Genomic DNA, 23,372 nt, shown 5'->3' on the forward strand with positions numbered 1-23,372 from the left:
GCGAAAATTTAGTAAATATGTCATAACTTTATTAATATTAAATATTTATTCATAATTTTTTTGAAATAGGATATTTAGACCAGTGCGGTTTTATTGGTTTGGTTTAAATTCGATTTAAAATTTTTAATTTTTTAAAATTTTTTTTGGCCCCCTTTATATAGTACCAATTTATGGGGGGGGGGGAGGGGCAATAATTTTTTGCCCTAAATTTTTTATTTTTTATTTTTTTCGCAAATTTTTTTATCTCTTATGTTAGTTAGGGCAATGCGCATCAAATAAGATGTTTAATTTTGGGATTTGAGATTTTGCGAAAATTTAGTAAATATGTCATAACTTTATTAATATTAAATATTTTTTCATAATTTTTTTGAAATAGGATATTTAGACCAGTGCGGTTCTATTGGTTTGGTTTAAATTTGATTTAAATTTTTCAATATTTTTGAAATTTTTATTGGCCCATTTTATATAGTACCAATTTATGGGGGGGGGGGGCAATAATTTTTTGCCCTAATTTTTTTATTTTTGATTTTTTTCGCAAATTTTTTTATCTCTTATGTTAGTTAGGGCAATGCACATCAAATAAGATGTTTAATTTTGGGATTTGAGATTTTGCGAAAATTTAGTAAATATGTCATAACTTTATTAATATTAAATATTTATTCATAATTTTTTTGAAATAGGATATTTAGACCAGTGCGGTTTTATTGGTTTGGTTTAAATTCGATTTAAAATTTTTAATTTTTTAAAATTTTTTTTGGCCCACTTTATATAGTACCAATTTATGGGGGGGGGGGGAAGGGGCAATAATTTTTTGCCCTAAATTTTTTATTTTTGATTTTTTTCGCAAATTTTTTTATCTCTTATGTTAGTTAGGGCAATGTGCATCAAATAAAATGTTTAATTTTGGGATTTGAGATTTTGCGAAAATTTAGTAAATATGTCATAACTTTATTAATATTAAATATTTTTTCATAATTTTTTTGAAAAAGGATATTTAGACCAGTGCGGTTTTATTGGTTTGGTTTAAATTCGATTTAAAATTTAAAATTTTTTTGGCCCACTTTATATAGTACCAATTTATGGGGGGGGGGGGGGCAATAATTTTTTGCCCTAACTTTTTTATTTTTGATTTTTTTTGCAAATTTTTTTATCTCTTATGTTGGTTAGGGCAATGCGCATCAAATAAGATGTTTAATTTTGGGATTTGAGATTTTGCGAAAATTTAGTAAATATGTCATAACTTTATTAATATTAAATATTTTTTCATAATTTTTTTGAAATAGGATATTTAGACCAGTGTGGTTTTATTGGTTTGGTTAAAATTCGATTTAAAATTTTTAATTTTTTAAAATTTTTTTTGGCCCCCTTTATATAGTACCAATTTATGGGGGGGGGGCAATAATTTTTTGCCCTAACTTTTTTATTTTTTATTTTTTTCGCAAATTTTTTTATCTCTTATGTTAGTTAGGGCAATGCGCATCAAATAAAATGTTTAATTTTGGGATTTGAGATTTTGCGAAAATTTAGTAAATATGTCATAACTTTATTAATATTAAATATTTTTTCATAATTTTTTTGAAATAGGATATTTAAACCAGTGCGGTTCTATTGGTTTGGTTTAAATTTGATTTAAATTTTTCAATACTTTTTAAATTTTTTTGGCCCACTTTATATAGTACCAATTTATGGGGGGGGGCAATAATTTTTTGCCCTAACTTTTTTATTTTTGATTTTTTTCGCAAATTTTTTTATCTCTTATGTTAGTTAGGGCAATGCGCATCAAATAAGATGTTTAATTTTGGGATTTGAGATTTTGCGAAAATTTAGTAAATATGTCATAACTTTATTAATATTAAATATTTTTTCATAATTTTTTTGAAATAGGATATTTAGACCAGTGCGGTTTTATTGGTTTGGTTTAAATTCGATTTAAAATTTTTAATTTTTTAAATTTTTTTTGGTCCCCCTTTATATAGTACCAATTTATGGGGGGGGGGAGGGGCAATAATTTTTTGCCCTAACTTTTTTATTTTTGATTTTTTTCGCAAATTTTTTTATCTCTTATGTTAGTTAGGGCAATGCGCATCAAATAAAATGTTTAATTTTGGGATTTGAGATTTTGCGAAAATTTAGTAAATATGTCATAACTTTATTAATATTAAATATTTTTTCATAATTTTTTTGAAATAGGATATTTAAACCAGTGCGGTTCTATTGGTTTGGTTTAAATTTGATTTAAATTTTTCAATACTTTTTAAATTTTTTTGGCCCACTTTATATAGTACCAATTTATGGGGGGGGGCAATAATTTTTTGCCCTAACTTTTTTATTTTTGATTTTTTTCGCAAATTTTTTTATCTCTTATGTTAGTTAGGGCAATGCGCATCAAATAAGATGTTTAATTTTGGGATTTGAGATTTTGCGAAAATTTAGTAAATATGTCATAACTTTATTAATATTAAATATTTTTTCATAATTTTTTTGAAATAGGATATTTAGACCAGTGCGGTTTTATTGGTTTGGTTTAAATTCGATTTAAAATTTTTAATTTTTTAAATTTTTTTTGGTCCCCCTTTATATAGTACCAATTTATGGGGGGGGGGAGGGGCAATAATTTTTTGCCCTAACTTTTTTATTTTTGATTTTTTTCGCAAATTTTTTTATCTCTTATGTTAGTTAGGGCAATGCGCATCAAATAAGATGTTTAATTTTGGGATTTGAGATTTTGCGAAAATTTAGTAAATATGTCATAACTTTATTAATATTAAATATTTTTTCATAATTTTTTTGAAATAGGATATTTAGACCAGTGCGGTTTTATTGGTTTGGTTTAAATTCGATTTAAAATTTTTAATTTTTTTAAATTTTTTTGGCCCACTTTATATAGTACCAATTTATGGGGGGGGGGGGCAATAATTTTTTGCCCTAACTTTTTTATTTTTGATTTTTTTCGCAAATTTTTTCATCTCTTATGTTAGTTAGGGCAATGCGCATTAAATAAGATGTTTAATTTTGGGATTTGAGATTTTGCGAAAATTTAGTAAATATGTCATAACTTTATTAATATTAAATATTTTTTCATAATTTTTTTGAAATAGGATATTTAGACCAGTGCGGTTTTATTGGTTTGGTTTAAATTCGATTTAAAATTTTTAATTTTTTTAAATTTTTTTGGCCCACTTTATATAGTACCAATTTATGGGGGGGGGGGGGGGGGGGGGCAATAATTTTTTGCCCTAACTTTTTTATTTTTGATTTTTTTCGCAAATTTTTTCATCTCTTATGTTAGTTAGGGCAATGCGCATTAAATAAGATGTTTAATTTTGGGATTTGAGATTTTGCGAAAATTTAGTAAATATGTCATAACTTTATTAATATTAAATATTTTTTCATAATTTTTTTGAAATAGGATATTTAGACCAGTGCGGTTTTATTGGTTTGGTTTAAATTCGATTTAAAATTTTCAATTTTTTTAAATTTTTTTGGCCCACTTTATGTAGTACCAATTTATGGGGGGGGGGGGGGACAATAATTTTTTGCCCTAACTTTTTTATTTTTTATTATTTTCGCAAATTTTTTTATCTCTTATGTTGGTTAGGGCAATGCGCATCAAATAAGATGTTTAATTTTGGGATTTGAGATTTTGCGAAAATTTAGTAAATATGTCATAACTTTATTAATATTAAATATTTTTTCATAATTTTTTTGAAATAGGATATTTAGACCAGTGCGGTTCTATTGGTTTGGTTTAAATTTGATTTAAATTTTTCAATATTTTTGAAATTTTTATTGGCCTACTTTATATAGTACCAATTTATGGGGGGGGGAGGGGCAATAATTTTTTGCCCTAACTTTTTTATTTTTGATTTTTTTCGCAAATTTTTTTATCTCTTATGTTAGTTAGGGCAATGCGCACCAAATAAGATGTTTAATTTTGGGATTTGAGATTTTGCGAAAATTTAGTAAATATGTCATAACTTTATTAATATTAAATGTTTTTTCATAATTTTTTTGAAATAGGATATTTAGACCAGTGCGGTTTTATTGGTTTGGTTTAAATTCGATTTAAAATTTTTAATTTTTTTAAATTTTTTTGGCCCACTTTATATAGTACCAATTTATGGGGGGGGGGGGCAATAATTTTTTGCCCTAACTTTTTTATTTTTGATTTTTTTCGCAAATTTTTTCATCTCTTATGTTAGTTAGGGCAATGCGCATCAAATAAGATGTTTAATTTTGGGATTTGAGATTTTGCGAAAATTTAGTAAATATGTCATAACTTTATTAATATTAAATATTTTTTCATAATTTTTTTGAAATAGGATATTTAGACCAGTGCGGTTTTATTGGTTTGGTTTAAATTCGATTTAAAATTTTTAATTTTTTAAATTTTTTTTGGTCTCCATTTATATAGTACCAATTTATGGGGGGGGGAGGGGCAATAATTTTTTGCCCTAAATTTTTTACTTTTGATTTTTTTCGCAAATTTTTTTATCTCTTATGTTAGTTAGGGCAATGCGCATCAAATAAGATGTTTAATTTTGGGATTTGAGATTTTGCGAAAATTTAGTAAATATGTCATAACTTTATTAATATTAAATATTTTTTCATAATTTTTTTGAAATAGGATATTTAGACCAGTGCGGTTTTATTGGTTTGGTTTAAATTCGATTTAAAATTTTTAATTTTTTTAAATTTATTTGGCCCACTTTATATAGTACCAATTTATGGGGGGGGGGCAATCATTTTTTGCCCTAACTTTTTTATTTTTTTCGCAAATTTTTTTATCTCTTATGTTAGTTAGGGCAATGCGCATCAAATAAGATGTTTAATTTTGGGATTTGAGATTTTTCGAAAATTTAGTAAATATGTCATAACTTTATTAATATTAAATATTTTTTCATAATTTTTTTGAAATAGGATATTTAGACCAGTGCGGTTCTATTGGTTTGGTTTAAATTTGATTTAAAATTTTTAATTTTTTAAATTTTTTTTGGTCCCCATTTATATAGTACCAATTTATGGGGGGGGGAGGGGCAATAATTTTTTGCCCTAAATTTTTTACTTTTGATTTTTTTCGCAAATTTTTTTATCTCTTATGTTAGTTAGGGCAATGCGCATCAAATAAAATGTTTAATTTTGGGATTTGAGATTTTGCGAAAATTTAGTAAATATGTCATAACTTTATTAATATTAAATATTTTTTCATAATTTTTTTGAAATAGGATATTTAGACCAGTGCGGTTTTATTGGTTTGGTTTAAATTCGATTTAAAATTTTTAATTTTTTTAAATTTATTTGGCCCACTTTATATAGTACCAATTTATGGGGGGGGGCAATCATTTTTTGCCCTAACTTTTTTATTTTTTTCGCAAATTTTTTTATCTCTTATGTTAGTTAGGGCAATGCGCATCAAATAAGATGTTTAATTTTGGGATTTGAGATTTTTCGAAAATTTAGTAAATATGTCATAACTTTATTAATATTAAATATTTTTTCATAATTTTTTTGAAATAGGATATTTAGACCAGTGCGGTTCTATTGGTTTGGTTTAAATTTGATTTAAATTTTTCAATATTTTTGAAATTTTTATTGGCCTACTTTATATAGTACCAATTTATGGGGGGGAGGGGCAATAATTTTTTGCCCTAACTTTTTTATTTTTGATTTTTTTCGCAAATTTTTTTATCTCTTATGTTAGTTAGGGCAATGCGCATCAAATAAAATGTTTAATTTTGGGATTTGAGATTTTGCGAAAATTTAGTAAATATGTCATAACTTTATTAATATTAAATATTTTTTAATAAATTTTTTGAAATAGGATATTTAGACCAGTGCGGTTTTATTGGTTTGGTTTAAATTCGATTTAAAATTTTTAATTTTTTTTAATTTTTTTTGGCCTACTTTATATAGTACCAATTTATGGGGGGGGGGGGGGCAATAATTTTTTGCCCTAACTTTTTTATTTTTGATTTTTTTCGCAAATTTTTTTATCTCTTATGTTAGTTAGGGCAATGCGCATCAAATAAGATGTTTAATTTTGGGATTTGAGATTTTGCGAAAATTTAGTAAATATGTCATAACTTTATTAATATTAAATATTTTTTCATAATTTTTTTGAAATAGGATATTTAGACCAGTGCGGTTCTATTGGTTTGGTTTAAACTTGACTTAAATTTTTCAATATTTTTGAAATTTTTATTGGCCCACTTTATATAGTACCAATATATGGGGGGGGGGCAATAATTTTTTGCTTTAACTTTTTTATTTCTGAATTTTTTCGCAAATTTTTTTATCTCTTATGTTAGTTAGGGCAATGCGCACCAAAAAAGATGTTTAATTTTGGGATTTGAGATTTTGCGAAAATTTAGTAAATATGTCATAATTTTATTAATATTAAATATTTTTTCATAATTTTTTTGAAATAGGATATTTAGACCAGTGCGGTTTTATTGGTTTGGTTTAAATTTGACTTAAATTTTTCAATAATTTTGAAATTTTTATTGGCCCACTTTATATAGTACCAATATATGGGGGGGGGGGGCAATAATTTTTTGCCCTAACTTTTTTATTTTTGAATATTTTCGCAAATTTTTTTATCTCTTATGTTAGTTAGGGCAATGCGCGTCAAATAAAAAGTTTAATTTTGGGATTTGAGATTTTGCGAAAATTTAGTAAATATGTCATAACTTTATTAATATTAAATGTTTTTTCATAATTTTTTTGAAATAGGATATTTAGACCAGTGCGGTTTTATTGGTTTGGTTTAAATTCGATTTAAAATTTTTAATTTTTTTAAATTTTTTTTGGCCCCCTTTATATAGTACCAATTTATGGGGGGGTGGGGCAATAATTTTTTGCCCTAACTTTTTTATTTTTTATTTTTTTCGCAAATTTTTTTATCTCTTATGTTAGTTAAGGCAATGCGCATCAAATAAGATGTTTAATTTTGGGATTTGAGATTTTGCGAAAATTTAGTAAATATGTCATAACTTTATTAATATTAAATATTTTTTCATATTTTTTTTGAAATAGGATATTTAGACCAGTGCGGTTCTATTGGTTTAGTTTAAATTTGATTTAAATTTTTCAATATTTTTTAAATTTTTATTGGCCCACTTTATATAGTACCAATTTATGGGGGGGGCAATAATTTTTTGCCCTAACTTTTTTATTTTTTTCGCAAATTTTTTTATCTCTTTTGTTAGTTTGGGCAATGCGCATCAAATAAGATGTTTAATTTTGGGATTTGAGATTTTGCAAAAATTTAGTAAATGTGTCATAACTTTATTAATATTAAATATTTTTTCATAATTTTTTTGAAATAGGATATTTAGACCAGTGCAGTTTTATTGGTTTGGTTTAAATTTGATTTAAAATTTTTAATTTTTTTTTATTTTTTTTGGCCCTTTTTATATAGTACCAATTTATGGGGGGGCAGTAATTTTTTGCCCTAACTTTTTTATTTTTGATTTTTTTCGCAAATTTTTTTATCTCTTATGTTAGTTAGGGCAATGCACATCAATTAAGATGTTTAATTTTGGGATTTGAGATTTTGCTAAAATTTAGTAAATATGTCATAACTTTATTAATATTAAATATTTTTTCATAATTTTTTTGAAATAGGATATTTAGACCAGTGCGGTTTTATTGGTTTGGTTTAAATTCAATTTAAAATTTTTAATTTTTTTAAATTTTTTTTGGCCCCCTTTATATAGTACCAATTTATGGGGGGGGGGGGGGGGGGGGCAATAATTTTTTACCCTAACTTTTTTATTTTTTATTTTTTTCGCAAATTTTTTATCTCTTATGTTAGTTAGGGCAATGCGCGTCAAATAAGATGTTTAATTTTGGGATTTGAGATTTTGCGAAAATTTAGTAATTGTGTCATAACTTTATTAATATTAAATATTTTTTCATAATTTTTTTAAAATAGGATATTTAGACCAGTGCGGTTTTATTGGTTTGGTTTAAATTTGATTTAAAATTTTTAATTTTTTTTAATTTTTTTTGGCCCACTTTATATAGTACAAATATACGGGGGGAAGTAATTTTTTGCCCTAACTTTTTTATTTTTGATTTTTTTCGCAAATTTTTTTATCTCTTATGTTAGTTAGGGCAATGCGCATCAAATAAGATGTTTAATTTTGGGATTTGAGATTTTGCGAAAATTTAGTAAATATGTCATAACTTTATTAATATTAAATATTTTTTCATAATTTTTTTGAAATAGGATATTTAGACCAGTGCGGTTTTATTGGTTTGGTTTAAATTCGATTTAAAATTTTAAATTTTTTTAAATTTTTTTTGGCCCACTTTATATAATATAATTTATGGGGGGGGGGGGGGGCAATAATTTTTTGCCCTAACTTTTTTATTTTTGATTTTTTTCGCAAATTTTTGTATCTCTTATGTTAGTTAGGGCAATGCGCATCAAATAAGATGTTTAATTTTGGGATTTGAGATTTTGCGAAAATTTAGTAAATATGTCATAACTTTATTAATATTAAATATTTTTTCATAATTTTTTTGAAATAGGATATTTAGACCAGTGCGGTTTTATTGGTTTGGTTTAAATTCGATTTAAAATTTTTAATTTTTTTAAATTTTTTTTGGCCCACTTTATATAGTACCAATTTATGGGGGGGGGGGGGGAGGGCAATAATTTTTTGCCCTAACTTTTTTATTTTTGATTTTTTTCGCAAATCTTTTTATCTCTTATGTTAGTTAGGGCAATGCATATCAAATAAGATGTTTAATTTTGGGATTTGAGATTTTGCGAAAATTTAGTAAATATGTCATAACTTTATTAATATTAAATATTTTTTCATAATTTTTTTGAAATAGGATATTTAGACCAGTGCGGTTCTATTGGTTTGGTTTAAATTTGATTTAAATTTTTCAATATTTTTGAAATTTTTATTGGCCCACTTTATATAGTACCAATTTATGGGGGGGGGGGGGGGCAATAATTTTTTGCCCTAACTTTTTTATTTTTGATTTTTTTCGCAAATTTTTTTATCTCTTATGTTAGTTAGGGCAATGCGCATCAAATAAGATGTTTAGATTTGTGATTTAAGATTTTGCGAAAATTTAGTAAATATGTCATAAATTTATTAATATTAAATATTTTTTCATAATTTTTTTGAAATAGGATATTTAGACCAGTGCGGTTTTATTGGTTTGGTTTAAATTCGATTTAAAATTTTTAATTTTTAAAAATTTTTTTTGGCCCACTTTATATAGTACCAATTTATGGGGGGGGCAATAATTTTTTGCCCTAACTTTTTTATTTTTAATTTTTTTCGCAAATTTTTTTATCTCTTATGTTAGTTAGGGCAATGCGCGTCAAATAAGATGTTTAATTTTGGGATTTGAGATTTTGCTAAAATTTAGTAAATATGTCATAACTTTATTAATATTAAATATTTTTTCATAATTTTTTTGAAATAGGATATTTAGACCAGTGCGGTTCTATTGGTTTGGTTTAAATTTTATTTAAATTTTTCAATATTTTTGAAATTTTTATTGGCCCACTTTATATAGTACCAATTTATGGGGTGGGGGGGGGGGGGGGGCAATAATTTTTTGCCCTAACTTTTTTATTTTTTATTTTTTTTGCAAATTTTTCTTATCTCTTATGTTAGTTAGGGCAATGCGCATCAAATAAGATGTTTAATTTTGGGATTTGAGATTTTGCTAAAATTTAGTAAATATGTCATAACTTTATTAATATTAAATATTTTTTCATAATTTTTTTGAAATAAGATATTTAGACCAGTGCGGTTTTATTGGTTTGGTTTAAATTTGATTTAAAATTTTTAATTTTTTTAAATTTTTTTTGGCCCCCTTTATATAGTACCAATTTATGGGGGGGGGCAATAATTTTTTGCTTTAACTTTTTTATTTTTGATTTTTTTCGCAAATTTTTTTATCTCTTATGTTAGTTAGGGCAATGCGCATCAAATAAGATGTTTAATTTTGGGATTTGAGATTTTGCGAAAATTTAGTAAATATGTCATAACTTTATTAATATTAAATATTTTTTTATAATTTTTTTGAAATAGGATATTTAGACCAGTGCGGTTTTATTGGTTTGGTTTAAATTCGATTTAAAATTTTTTTTTTTTAATTTTTTTTGGCCCACTTTATATAGTACCAATTTATGGGGGGGGGGGGGGAGGGGCAATAACTTTTTGCCCTAACTTTTTTATTTTTAATTTTTTTCGCAAATTTTTTTATCTCTTATGTTAGTCAGGGCAATGCGCATCAAATAAGATGTTTAATTTTGGGATTTGAGATTTTGCGAAAATTTAGTAAATATGTCATAACTTTATTAATATTAAATATTTTTTCATAATTTTTTTGAAATAGGATATTTAGACCAGTGCGGTTCTGTTGGTTTGGTTTAAATTTGATTTAAATTTATCAATATTTTTGAAATTTTTATTGGCCCACTTTATATAGTACCAATTTATGGGGGGGGGGGGGCAATAATTTTTTGCCCTAACTTTTTTATTTTTGATTTTTTTCGCAAATTTTTTTATCTCTTATGTTAGTTAGGGCAATGCGCACCAAATAAGATGTTTAATTTTGGGATTTGAGATTTTGCGAAAATTTAGTAAATATGTCATAACTTTATTAATATTAAATATTTTTTCATAATTTTTTTTAAAATAGGATATTTAGACCAGTGCGGTTCTATTGGTTTGGTTTAAATTTGATTTAAATTTTTTAATTTTTTTGAAATTTTTATTGGCCCACTTTATATAGTACCAATTTATGGGGGGGGGGCAATAATTTTTTGCCCTAACTTTTTTATTTTTTATTTTTTTTTGCAAATTTTTTTTATCTCTTATGTTAGTTAGGGCAATGCGCATCAAATAAGATGTTTAATTTTGGGATTTGAGATTTTGCTAAAATTTAGTAAATATGTCATAACTTTATTAATATTAAATATTTTTTCATAATTTTTTTGAAATAGGATATTTAGACCAGTGCGGGTTTATTGGTTTGGTTTAAATTTGATTTAAAATTTTTAATTTTTTTAAATTTTTTTTGGCCCCCTTTATATAGTACCAATTTATGGGGGGGGGGGGCAATAATTTTTTGCTTTAACTTTTTTATTTTTGATTTTTTTCGCAAATTTTTTTATCTCTTATGTTAGTTAGGGCAATGCGCATCAAATAAGATGTTTAATTTTGGGATTTGAGATTTTGCGAAAATTTAGTAAATATGTCATAACTTTATTAATATTAAATATTTTTTCATAATTTTTTTGAAATAGGATATTTAGACCAGTGCGGTTCTATTGGTTTGGTTTAAATTTTATTTAAATTTTTCAATATTTTTGAAATTTTTATTGGCCCACTTTATATAGTACCAATTTATGGGGTGGGGGGGGGGGCAATAATTTTTTGCCCTAACTTTTCTATTTTTAATTTTTTTCGCAAATTTTTTTATCTCTTATGTTAGTTAGGGCAATGCGCATCAAATAAGATGTTTAATTTTGGGATTTGAGATTTTGCGAAAATTTAGTAAATATGTCATAACTTTATTAATATTAAATATTTTTTCATAATTTTTTTGAAATAGGATATTTAGACCAGTGCGGTTCTGTTGGTTTGGTTTAAGTTTGATTTAAATTTATCAATATTTTTGAAATTTTTATTGGCCCACTTTATATAGTACCAATTTATGGGGGGGGGGGGGGGGGGCAATAATTTTTTGCCCTAACTTTTTTATTTTTGATTTTTTTCGCAAATTTTTTTATCTCTTATGTTAGTTAGGGCAATGCGCATCAAATAAGATGTTTAATTTTGGGATTTGAGATTTTGCGAAAATTTAGTAAATATGTCATAATTTTATTAATATTAAATATTTTTTCATAATTTTTTTGAAATAGGATATTTAGACCAGTGCGGTTTTATTGGTTTAGTTTAAATTCGATTTAAAATTTTAAATTTTTTAAATTTTTTTTTGGCCCCTTTTATATAGTACCATTTTATGGGGGGGGGGGGGGGGGGGGGCAATAATTTTTTGCCCTAACTTTTTTATTTTTGATTTTTTCCGCAAATTTTTTTATCTCTTATGTTAGTTAGGGCAATGCGCATCAAATAAGATGTTTAATTTTGGGATTTGAGATTTTGCGAAAATTTAGTAAATATGTCATAACTTTATTAATATTAAATATTTTTTCATAATTTTTTTGAAATAGGATATTTAGACCAGTGCGGTTTTATTGGTTTGGTTTAAATTCGATTTAAAATTTTTAAGTTTTTTAAATTTTTTTTGGCCCACTTTATATAGTACCAATTTATGGGGGGGGGGGGGAGGGCAATAATTTTTTGCCCTAACTTTTTTATTTTTGATTTTTTTCGCAAATCTTTTTATCTCTTATGTTAGTTAGGGCAATGCATATCAAATAAGATGTTTAATTTTGGGATTTGAGATTTTGCGAAAATTTAGTAAATATGTCATAACTTTATTAATATTAAATATTTTTTCATAATTTTTTTGAAATAGGATATTTAGACCAGTGCGGTTCTATTGGTTTGGTTTAAATTTGATTTAAATTTTTCAATACTTTTTAAATTTTTTTGGCCCACTTTATATAGTACCAATTTATGGGGAGGGGCAATAATTTTTTGCCCTAACTTTTTTATTTTTGATTTTTTTCGCAAATTTTTTTATCTCTTATGTTAGTTAGGGCAATGCGCATCAAATAAGATGTTTAATTTTGGGATTTGAGATTTTGCGAAAATTTAGTAAATATGTCATAACTTTATTAATATTAAATATTTATTCATAATTTTTTTGAAATAGGATATTTAGACCAGTGCGGTTTTATTGGTTTGGTTTAAATTCGATTTAAAATTTTTAATTTTTTAAATTTTTTTTGGCCCACTTTATATAGTACCAATTTATGGGGGGGGGGGGGGGGGGGAGGGGCAATAATTTTTTGCCCTAAATTTTTTATTTTTTATTTTTTTCGCAAATTTTTTTATCTCTTATGTTAGTTAGGGCAATGCGCATCAAATAAGATGTTTAATTTTGGGATTTGAGATTTTGCGAAAATTTAGTAAATATGTCATAACTTTATTAATATTAAATATTTTTTCATAATTTTTTTGAAATAGGATATTTAGACCAGTGTGGTTTTATTGGTTTGGTTAAAATTCGATTTAAAATTTTTAATTTTTTAAAATTTTTTTGGCTCCTTTTATATAGTACCAATTTATGGGGGGGGGGGGGCAATAATTTTTTGCCCTAACTTTTTTATTTTTTATTTTTTTCGCAAATTTTTTTATCTCTTATGTTAGTTAGGGCAATGCGCATCAAATAAGATGTTTAATTTTGGGATTTGAGATTTTGCGAAAATTTAGTGAATATGTCATAACTTTATTAATATTAAATATTTTTTTATAATTTTTTTGAAATAGGATATTTAGACCAGTGCGGTTTTATTGGTTTGGTTTAAATTCGATTTAAAATTTTAAATTTTTTAAAATTTTTTTTGGCCCACTTTATATAGTACCAATTTATGGGGGGGGGGCAATAATTTTTTGCCCTAAATTTTTTATTTTTGATATTTTTCGCAAATTTTTTTATCTCTTATGTTAGTTAGGGCAATGTGCATCAAATAAAATGTTTAATTTTGGGATTTGAGATTTTGCGAAAATTTAGTAAATATGTCATAACTTTATTAATATTAAATATTTTTTCATAATTTTTTTGAAATAGGATATTTAGACCAGTGCGATTTTATTGGTTTGGTTTAAATTCGATTTAAAATTTTCAATTTTTTTAAATTTTTTTGGCCCACTTTATATAGTACCAATTTATGGGGGGGGGGGGGGGGCAATAATTTTTTGCCCTAATTTTTTTATTTTTGATTTTTTTCGCAAATTTTTTTATCTCTTATGTTAGTTAGGGCAATGCACATCAAATAAGATGTTTAATTTTGGGATTTGAGATTTTGCGAAAATTTAGTAAATATGTCATAACTTTATTAATATTAAATATTTATTCATAATTTTTTTGAAATAGGATATTTAGACCAGTGCGGTTTTATTGGTTTGGTTTAAATTCGATTTAAAATTTTTAATTTTTTAAAATTTTTTTTTGGCCCCCTTTATATAGTACCAATTTATGGGGGGGGGGGAGGGGCAATAATTTTTTGCCCTAAATTTTTTATTTTTTATTTTTTTCGCAAATTTTTTTATCTCTTATGTTAGTTAGGGCAATGCGCATCAAATAAGATGTTTAATTTTGGGATTTGAGATTTTGCGAAAATTTAGTGAATATGTCATAACTTTATTAATATTAAATATTTTTTTATAATTTTTTTGAAATAGGATATTTAGACCAGTGCGGTTTTATTGGTTTGGTTTAAATTCGATTTAAAATTTGAAATTTTTTAAAATTTTTTTTGGCCCACTTTATATAGTACCAATTTAAGGGGGGGGGGCAATAATTTTTTGCCCTAAATTTTTTATTTTTGATATTTTTCGCAAATTTTTTTATCTCTTATGTTAGTTAGGGCAATGTGCATCAAATAAAATGTTTAATTTTGGGATTTGAGATTTTGCGAAAATTTAGTAAATATGTCATAACTTTATTAATATTAAATATTTTTTCATAATTTTTTTGAAATAGGATATTTAGACCAGTGCGGTTTTATTGGTTTGGTTTAAATTCGATTTAAAATTTTCAATTTTTTTAAATTTTTTTGGCCCACTTTATATAGTACCAATTTATGGGGGGGGGGGGGGGGCAATAATTTTTTGCCCTAATTTTTTTATTTTTGATTTTTTTCGCAAATTTTTTTATCTCTTATGTTAGTTAGGGCAATGCACATCAAATAAGATGTTTAATTTTGGGATTTGAGATTTTGCGAAAATTTAGTAAATATGTCATAACTTTATTAATATTAAATATTTATTCATAATTTTTTTGAAATAGGATATTTAGACCAGTGCGGTTTTATTGGTTTGGTTTAAATTCGATTTAAAATTTTTAATTTTTTAAAATTTTTTTTGGCCCCCTTTATATAGTACCAATTTATGGGGGGGGGGGAGGGGCAATAATTTTTTGCCCTAAATTTTTTATTTTTTATTTTTTTCGCAAATTTTTTTATCTCTTATGTTAGTTAGGGCAATGCGCATCAAATAAGATGTTTAATTTTGGGATTTGAGATTTTGCGAAAATTTAGTAAATATGTCATAACTTTATTAATATTAAATATTTTTTCATAATTTTTTTGAAATAGGATATTTAGACCAGTGCGGTTCTATTGGTTTGGTTTAAATTTGATTTAAATTTTTCAATATTTTTGAAATTTTTATTGGCCCATTTTATATAGTACCAATTTATGGGGGGGGGGGGGCAATAATTTTTTGCCCTAATTTTTTTATTTTTGATTTTTTTCGCAAATTTTTTTATCTCTTATGTTAGTTAGGGCAATGCACATCAAATAAGATGTTTAATTTTGGGATTTGAGATTTTGCGAAAATTTAGTAAATATGTCATAACTTTATTAATATTAAATATTTATTCATAATTTTTTTGAAATAGGATATTTAGACCAGTGCGGTTTTATTGGTTTGGTTTAAATTCGATTTAAAATTTTTAATTTTTTAAAATTTTTTTTGGCCCACTTTATATAGTACCAATTTATGGGGGGGGGGGGAAGGGGCAATAATTTTTTGCCCTAAATTTTTTATTTTTGATTTTTTTCGCAAATTTTTTTATCTCTTATGTTAGTTAGGGCAATGTGCATCAAATAAAATGTTTAATTTTGGGATTTGAGATTTTGCGAAAATTTAGTAAATATGTCATAACTTTATTAATATTAAATATTTTTTCATAATTTTTTTGAAAAAGGATATTTAGACCAGTGCGGTTTTATTGGTTTGGTTTAAATTCGATTTAAAATTTAAAATTTTTTTGGCCCACTTTATATAGTACCAATTTATGGGGGGGGGGGGGGGCAATAATTTTTTGCCCTAACTTTTTTATTTTTGATTTTTTTTGCAAATTTTTTTATCTCTTATGTTGGTTAGGGCAATGCGCATCAAATAAGATGTTTAATTTTGGGATTTGAGATTTTGCGAAAATTTAGTAAATATGTCATAACTTTATTAATATTAAATATTTTTTCATAATTTTTTTGAAATAGGATATTTAGACCAGTGTGGTTTTATTGGTTTGGTTAAAATTCGATTTAAAATTTTTAATTTTTTAAAATTTTTTTTGGCCCCCTTTATATAGTACCAATTTATGGGGGGGGGGCAATAATTTTTTGCCCTAACTTTTTTATTTTTTATTTTTTTCGCAAATTTTTTTATCTCTTATGTTAGTTAGGGCAATGCGCATCAAATAAAATGTTTAATTTTGGGATTTGAGATTTTGCGAAAATTTAGTAAATATGTCATAACTTTATTAATATTAAATATTTTTTCATAATTTTTTTGAAATAGGATATTTAAACCAGTGCGGTTCTATTGGTTTGGTTTAAATTTGATTTAAATTTTTCAATACTTTTTAAATTTTTTTGGCCCACTTTATATAGTACCAATTTATGGGGGGGGGCAATAATTTTTTGCCCTAACTTTTTTATTTTTGATTTTTTTCGCAAATTTTTTTATCTCTTATGTTAGTTAGGGCAATGCGCATCAAATAAGATGTTTAATTTTGGGATTTGAGATTTTGCGAAAATTTAGTAAATATGTCATAACTTTATTAATATTAAATATTTTTTCATAATTTTTTTGAAATAGGATATTTAGACCAGTGCGGTTTTATTGGTTTGGTTTAAATTCGATTTAAAATTTTTAATTTTTTAAATTTTTTTTGGTCCCCCTTTATATAGTACCAATTTATGGGGGGGGGGAGGGGCAATAATTTTTTGCCCTAACTTTTTTATTTTTGATTTTTTTCGCAAATTTTTTTATCTCTTATGTTAGTTAGGGCAATGCGCATCAAATAAAATGTTTAATTTTGGGATTTGAGATTTTGCGAAAATTTAGTAAATATGTCATAACTTTATTAATATTAAATATTTTTTCATAATTTTTTTGAAATAGGATATTTAAACCAGTGCGGTTCTATTGGTTTGGTTTAAATTTGATTTAAATTTTTCAATACTTTTTAAATTTTTTTGGCCCACTTTATATAGTACCAATTTATGGGGGGGGGCAATAATTTTTTGCCCTAACTTTTTTATTTTTGATTTTTTTCGCAAATTTTTTTATCTCTTATGTTAGTTAGGGCAATGCGCATCAAATAAGATGTTTAATTTTGGGATTTGAGATTTTGCGAAAATTTAGTAAATATGTCATAACTTTATTAATATTAAATATTTTTTCATAATTTTTTTGAAATAGGATATTTAGACCAGTGCGGTTTTATTGGTTTGGTTTAAATTCGATTTAAAATTTTTAATTTTTTAAATTTTTTTTGGTCCCCCTTTATATAGTACCAATTTATGGGGGGGGGGAGGGGCAATAATTTTTTGCCCTAACTTTTTTATTTTTGATTTTTTTCGCAAATTTTTTTATCTCTTATGTTAGTTAGGGCAATGCGCATCAAATAAGATGTTTAATTTTGGGATTTGAGATTTTGCGAAAATTTAGTAAATATGTCATAACTTTATTAATATTAAATATTTTTTCATAATTTTTTTGAAATAGGATATTTAGACCAGTGCGGTTTTATTGGTTTGGTTTAAATTCGATTTAAAATTTTTAATTTTTTTAAATTTTTTTGGCCCACTTTATATAGTACCAATTTATGGGGGGGGGGGGCAATAATTTTTTGCCCTAACTTTTTTATTTTTGATTTTTTTCGCAAATTTTTTCATCTCTTATGTTAGTTAGGGCAATGCGCATTAAATAAGATGTTTAATTTTGGGATTTGAGATTTTGCGAAAATTTAGTAAATATGTCATAACTTTATTAATATTAAATATTTTTTCATAATTTTTTTGAAATAGGATATTTAGACCAGTGCGGTTTTATTGGTTTGGTTTAAATTCGATTTAAAATTTTTAATTTTTTTAAATTTTTTTGGCCCACTTTATATAGTACCAATTTATGGGGGGGGGGGGGGGGGGGGGGCAATAATTTTTTGCCCTAACTTTTTTATTTTTGATTTTTTTCGCAAATTTTTTCATCTCTTATGTTAGTTAGGGCAATGCGCATTAAATAAGATGTTTAATTTTGGGATTTGAGATTTTGCGAAAATTTAGTAAATATGTCATAACTTTATTAATATTAAATATTTTTTCATAATTTTTTTGAAATAGGATATTTAGACCAGTGCGGTTTTATTGGTTTGGTTTAAATTCGATTTAAAATTTTCAATTTTTTTAAATTTTTTTGGCCCACTTTATGTAGTACCAATTTATGGGGGGGGGGGGGGGGACAATAATTTTTTGCCCTAACTTTTTTATTTTTTATTATTTTCGCAAATTTTTTTATCTCTTATGTTGGTTAGGGCAATGCGCATCAAATAAGATGTTTAATTTTGGGATTTGAGATTTTGCGAAAATTTAGTAAATATGTCATAACTTTATTAATATTAAATATTTTTTCATAATTTTTTTGAAATAGGATATTTAGACCAGTGCGGTTCTATTGGTTTGGTTTAAATTTGATTTAAATTTTTCAATATTTTTGAAATTTTTATTGGCCTACTTTATATAGTACCAATTTATGGGGGGGGGAGGGGCAATAATTTTTTGCCCTAACTTTTTTATTTTTGATTTTTTTCGCAAATTTTTTTATCTCTTATGTTAGTTAGGGCAATGCGCACCAAATAAGATGTTTAATTTTGGGATTTGAGATTTTGCGAAAATTTAGTAAATATGTCATAACTTTATTAATATTAAATGTTTTTTCATAATTTTTTTGAAATAGGATATTTAGACCAGTGCGGTTTTATTGGTTTGGTTTAAATTCGATTTAAAATTTTTAATTTTTTTAAATTTTTTTGGCCCACTTTATATAGTACCAATTTATGGGGGGGGGGGGCAATAATTTTTTGCCCTAACTTTTTTATTTTTGATTTTTTTCGCAAATTTTTTCATCTCTTATGTTAGTTAGGGCAATGCGCATCAAATAAGATGTTTAATTTTGGGATTTGAGATTTTGCGAAAATTTAGTAAATATGTCATAACTTTATTAATATTAAATATTTTTTCATAATTTTTTTGAAATAGGATATTTAGACCAGTGCGGTTTTATTGGTTTGGTTTAAATTCGATTTAAAATTTTTAATTTTTTAAATTTTTTTTGGTCTCCATTTATATAGTACCAATTTATGGGGGGGGGAGGGGCAATAATTTTTTGCCCTAAATTTTTTACTTTTGATTTTTTTCGCAAATTTTTTTATCTCTTATGTTAGTTAGGGCAATGCGCATCAAATAAGATGTTTAATTTTGGGATTTGAGATTTTGCGAAAATTTAGTAAATATGTCATAACTTTATTAATATTAAATATTTTTTCATAATTTTTTTGAAATAGGATATTTAGACCAGTGCGGTTTTATTGGTTTGGTTTAAATTCGATTTAAAATTTTTAATTTTTTTAAATTTATTTGGCCCACTTTATATAGTACCAATTTATGGGGGGGGGGGCAATCATTTTTTGCCCTAACTTTTTTATTTTTTTCGCAAATTTTTTTATCTCTTATGTTAGTTAGGGCAATGCGCATCAAATAAGATGTTTAATTTTGGGATTTGAGATTTTTCGAAAATTTAGTAAATATGTCATAACTTTATTAATATTAAATATTTTTTCATAATTTTTTTGAAATAGGATATTTAGACCAGTGCGGTTCTATTGGTTTGGTTTAAATTTGATTTAAATTTTTCAATATTTTTGAAATTTTTATTGGCCTACTTTATATAGTACCAATTTATGGGGGGGAGGGGCAATAATTTTTTGCCCTAACTTTTTTATTTTTGATTTTTTTCGCAAATTTTTTTATCTCTTATGTTAGTTAGGGCAATGCGCATCAAATAAAATGTTTAATTTTGGGATTTGAGATTTTGCGAAAATTTAGTAAATATGTCATAACTTTATTAATATTAAATATTTTTTAATAAATTTTTTGAAATAGGATATTTAGACCAGTGCGGTTTTATTGGTTTGGTTTAAATTCGATTTAAAATTTTTAATTTTTTAAATTTTTTTTGGTCCCCATTTATATAGTACCAATTTATGGGGGGGGGAGGGGCAATAATTTTTTGCCCTAAATTTTTTACTTTTGATTTTTTTCGCAAATTTTTTTATCTCTTATGTTAGTTAGGGCAATGCGCATCAAATAAAATGTTTAATTTTGGGATTTGAGATTTTGCGAAAATTTAGTAAATATGTCATAACTTTATTAATATTAAATATTTTTTCATAATTTTTTTGAAATAGGATATTTAGACCAGTGCGGTTTTATTGGTTTGGTTTAAATTCGATTTAAAATTTTTAATTTTTTTAAATTTATTTGGCCCACTTTATATAGTACCAATTTATGGGGGGGGGCAATCATTTTTTGCCCTAACTTTTTTATTTTTTTCGCAAATTTTTTTATCTCTTATGTTAGTTAGGGCAATGCGCATCAAATAAGATGTTTAATTTTGGGATTTGAGATTTTTCGAAAATTTAGTAAATATGTCATAACTTTATTAATATTAAATATTTTTTCATAATTTTTTTGAAATAGGATATTTAGACCAGTGCGGTTCTATTGGTTTGGTTTAAATTTGATTTAAATTTTTCAATATTTTTGAAATTTTTATTGGCCTACTTTATATAGTACCAATTTATGGGGGGGAGGGGCAATAATTTTTTGCCCTAACTTTTTTATTTTTGATTTTTTTCGCAAATTTTTTTATCTCTTATGTTAGTTAGGGCAATGCGCATCAAATAAAATGTTTAATTTTGGGATTTGAGATTTTGCGAAAATTTAGTAAATATGTCATAACTTTATTAATATTAAATATTTTTTAATAAATTTTTTGAAATAGGATATTTAGACCAGTGCGGTTTTATTGGTTTGGTTTAAATTCGATTTAAAATTTTTAATTTTTTTTAATTTTTTTTGGCCTACTTTATATAGTACCAATTTATGGGGGGGGGGGGGGCAATAATTTTTTGCCCTAACTTTTTTATTTTTGATTTTTTTCGCAAATTTTTTTATCTCTTATGTTAGTTAGGGCAATGCGCATCAAATAAGATGTTTAATTTTGGGATTTGAGATTTTGCGAAAATTTAGTAAATATGTCATAACTTTATTAATATTAAATATTTTTTCATAATTTTTTTGAAATAGGATATTTAGACCAGTGCGGTTCTATTGGTTTGGTTTAAACTTGACTTAAATTTTTCAATATTTTTGAAATTTTTATTGGCCCACTTTATATAGTACCAATATATGGGGGGGGGGCAATAATTTTTTGCTTTAACTTTTTTATTTCTGAATTTTTTCGCAAATTTTTTTATCTCTTATGTTAGTTAGGGCAATGCGCACCAAAAAAGATGTTTAATTTTGGGATTTGAGATTTTGCGAAAATTTAGTAAATATGTCATAATTTTATTAATATTAAATATTTTTTCATAATTTTTTTGAAATAGGATATTTAGACCAGTGCGGTTTTATTGGTTTGGTTTAAATTTGACTTAAATTTTTCAATAATTTTGAAATTTTTATTGGCCCACTTTATATAGTACCAATATATGGGGGGGGGGGGCAATAATTTTTTGCCCTAACTTTTTTATTTTTGAATATTTTCGCAAATTTTTTTATCTCTTATGTTAGTTAGGGCAATGCGCGTCAAATAAAAAGTTTAATTTTGGGATTTGAGATTTTGCGAAAATTTAGTAAATATGTCATAACTTTATTAATATTAAATGTTTTTTCATAATTTTTTTGAAATAGGATATTTAGACCAGTGCGGTTTTATTGGTTTGGTTTAAATTCGATTTAAAATTTTTAATTTTTTTAAATTTTTTTTGGCCCCCTTTATATAGTACCAATTTATGGGGGGGTGGGGCAATAATTTTTTGCCCTAACTTTTTTATTTTTTATTTTTTTCGCAAATTTTTTTATCTCTTATGTTAGTTAAGGCAATGCGCATCAAATAAGATGTTTAATTTTGGGATTTGAGATTTTGCGAAAATTTAGTAAATATGTCATAACTTTATTAATATTAAATATTTTTTCATATTTTTTTTGAAATAGGATATTTAGACCAGTGCGGTTCTATTGGTTTAGTTTAAATTTGATTTAAATTTTTCAATATTTTTTAAATTTTTATTGGCCCACTTTATATAGTACCAATTTATGGGGGGGGCAATAATTTTTTGCCCTAACTTTTTTATTTTTTTCGCAAATTTTTTTATCTCTTTTGTTAGTTTGGGCAATGCGCATCAAATAAGATGTTTAATTTTGGGATTTGAGATTTTGCAAAAATTTAGTAAATGTGTCATAACTTTATTAATATTAAATATTTTTTCATAATTTTTTTGAAATAGGATATTTAGACCAGTGCAGTTTTATTGGTTTGGTTTAAATTTGATTTAAAATTTTTAATTTTTTTTTATTTTTTTTGGCCCTTTTTATATAGTACCAATTTATGGGGGGGCAGTAATTTTTTGCCCTAACTTTTTTATTTTTGATTTTTTTCGCAAATTTTTTTATCTCTTATGTTAGTTAGGGCAATGCACATCAATTAAGATGTTTAATTTTGGGATTTGAGATTTTGCTAAAATTTAGTAAATATGTCATAACTTTATTAATATTAAATATTTTTTCATAATTTTTTTGAAATAGGATATTTAGACCAGTGCGGTTTTATTGGTTTGGTTTAAATTCAATTTAAAATTTTTAATTTTTTTAAATTTTTTTTGGCCCCCTTTATATAGTACCAATTTATGGGGGGGGGGGGGGGGGGGGCAATAATTTTTTACCCTAACTTTTTTATTTTTTATTTTTTTCGCAAATTTTTTATCTCTTATGTTAGTTAGGGCAATGCGCGTCAAATAAGATGTTTAATTTTGGGATTTGAGATTTTGCGAAAATTTAGTAATTGTGTCATAACTTTATTAATATTAAATATTTTTTCATAATTTTTTTAAAATAGGATATTTAGACCAGTGCGGTTTTATTGGTTTGGTTTAAATTTGATTTAAAATTTTTAATTTTTTTTAATTTTTTTTGGCCCACTTTATATAGTACAAATATACGGGGGGAAGTAATTTTTTGCCCTAACTTTTTTATTTTTGATTTTTTTCGCAAATCTTTTTATCTCTTATGTTAGTTAGGGCAATGCATATCAAATAAGATGTTTAATTTTGGGATTTGAGATTTTGCG

This window comes from Corella eumyota, chromosome 2, assembly GCF_963082875.1.
Source record: "Corella eumyota chromosome 2, kaCorEumy4.1, whole genome shotgun sequence".
NCBI lineage: Eukaryota > Metazoa > Chordata > Ascidiacea > Phlebobranchia > Corellidae > Corella > Corella eumyota.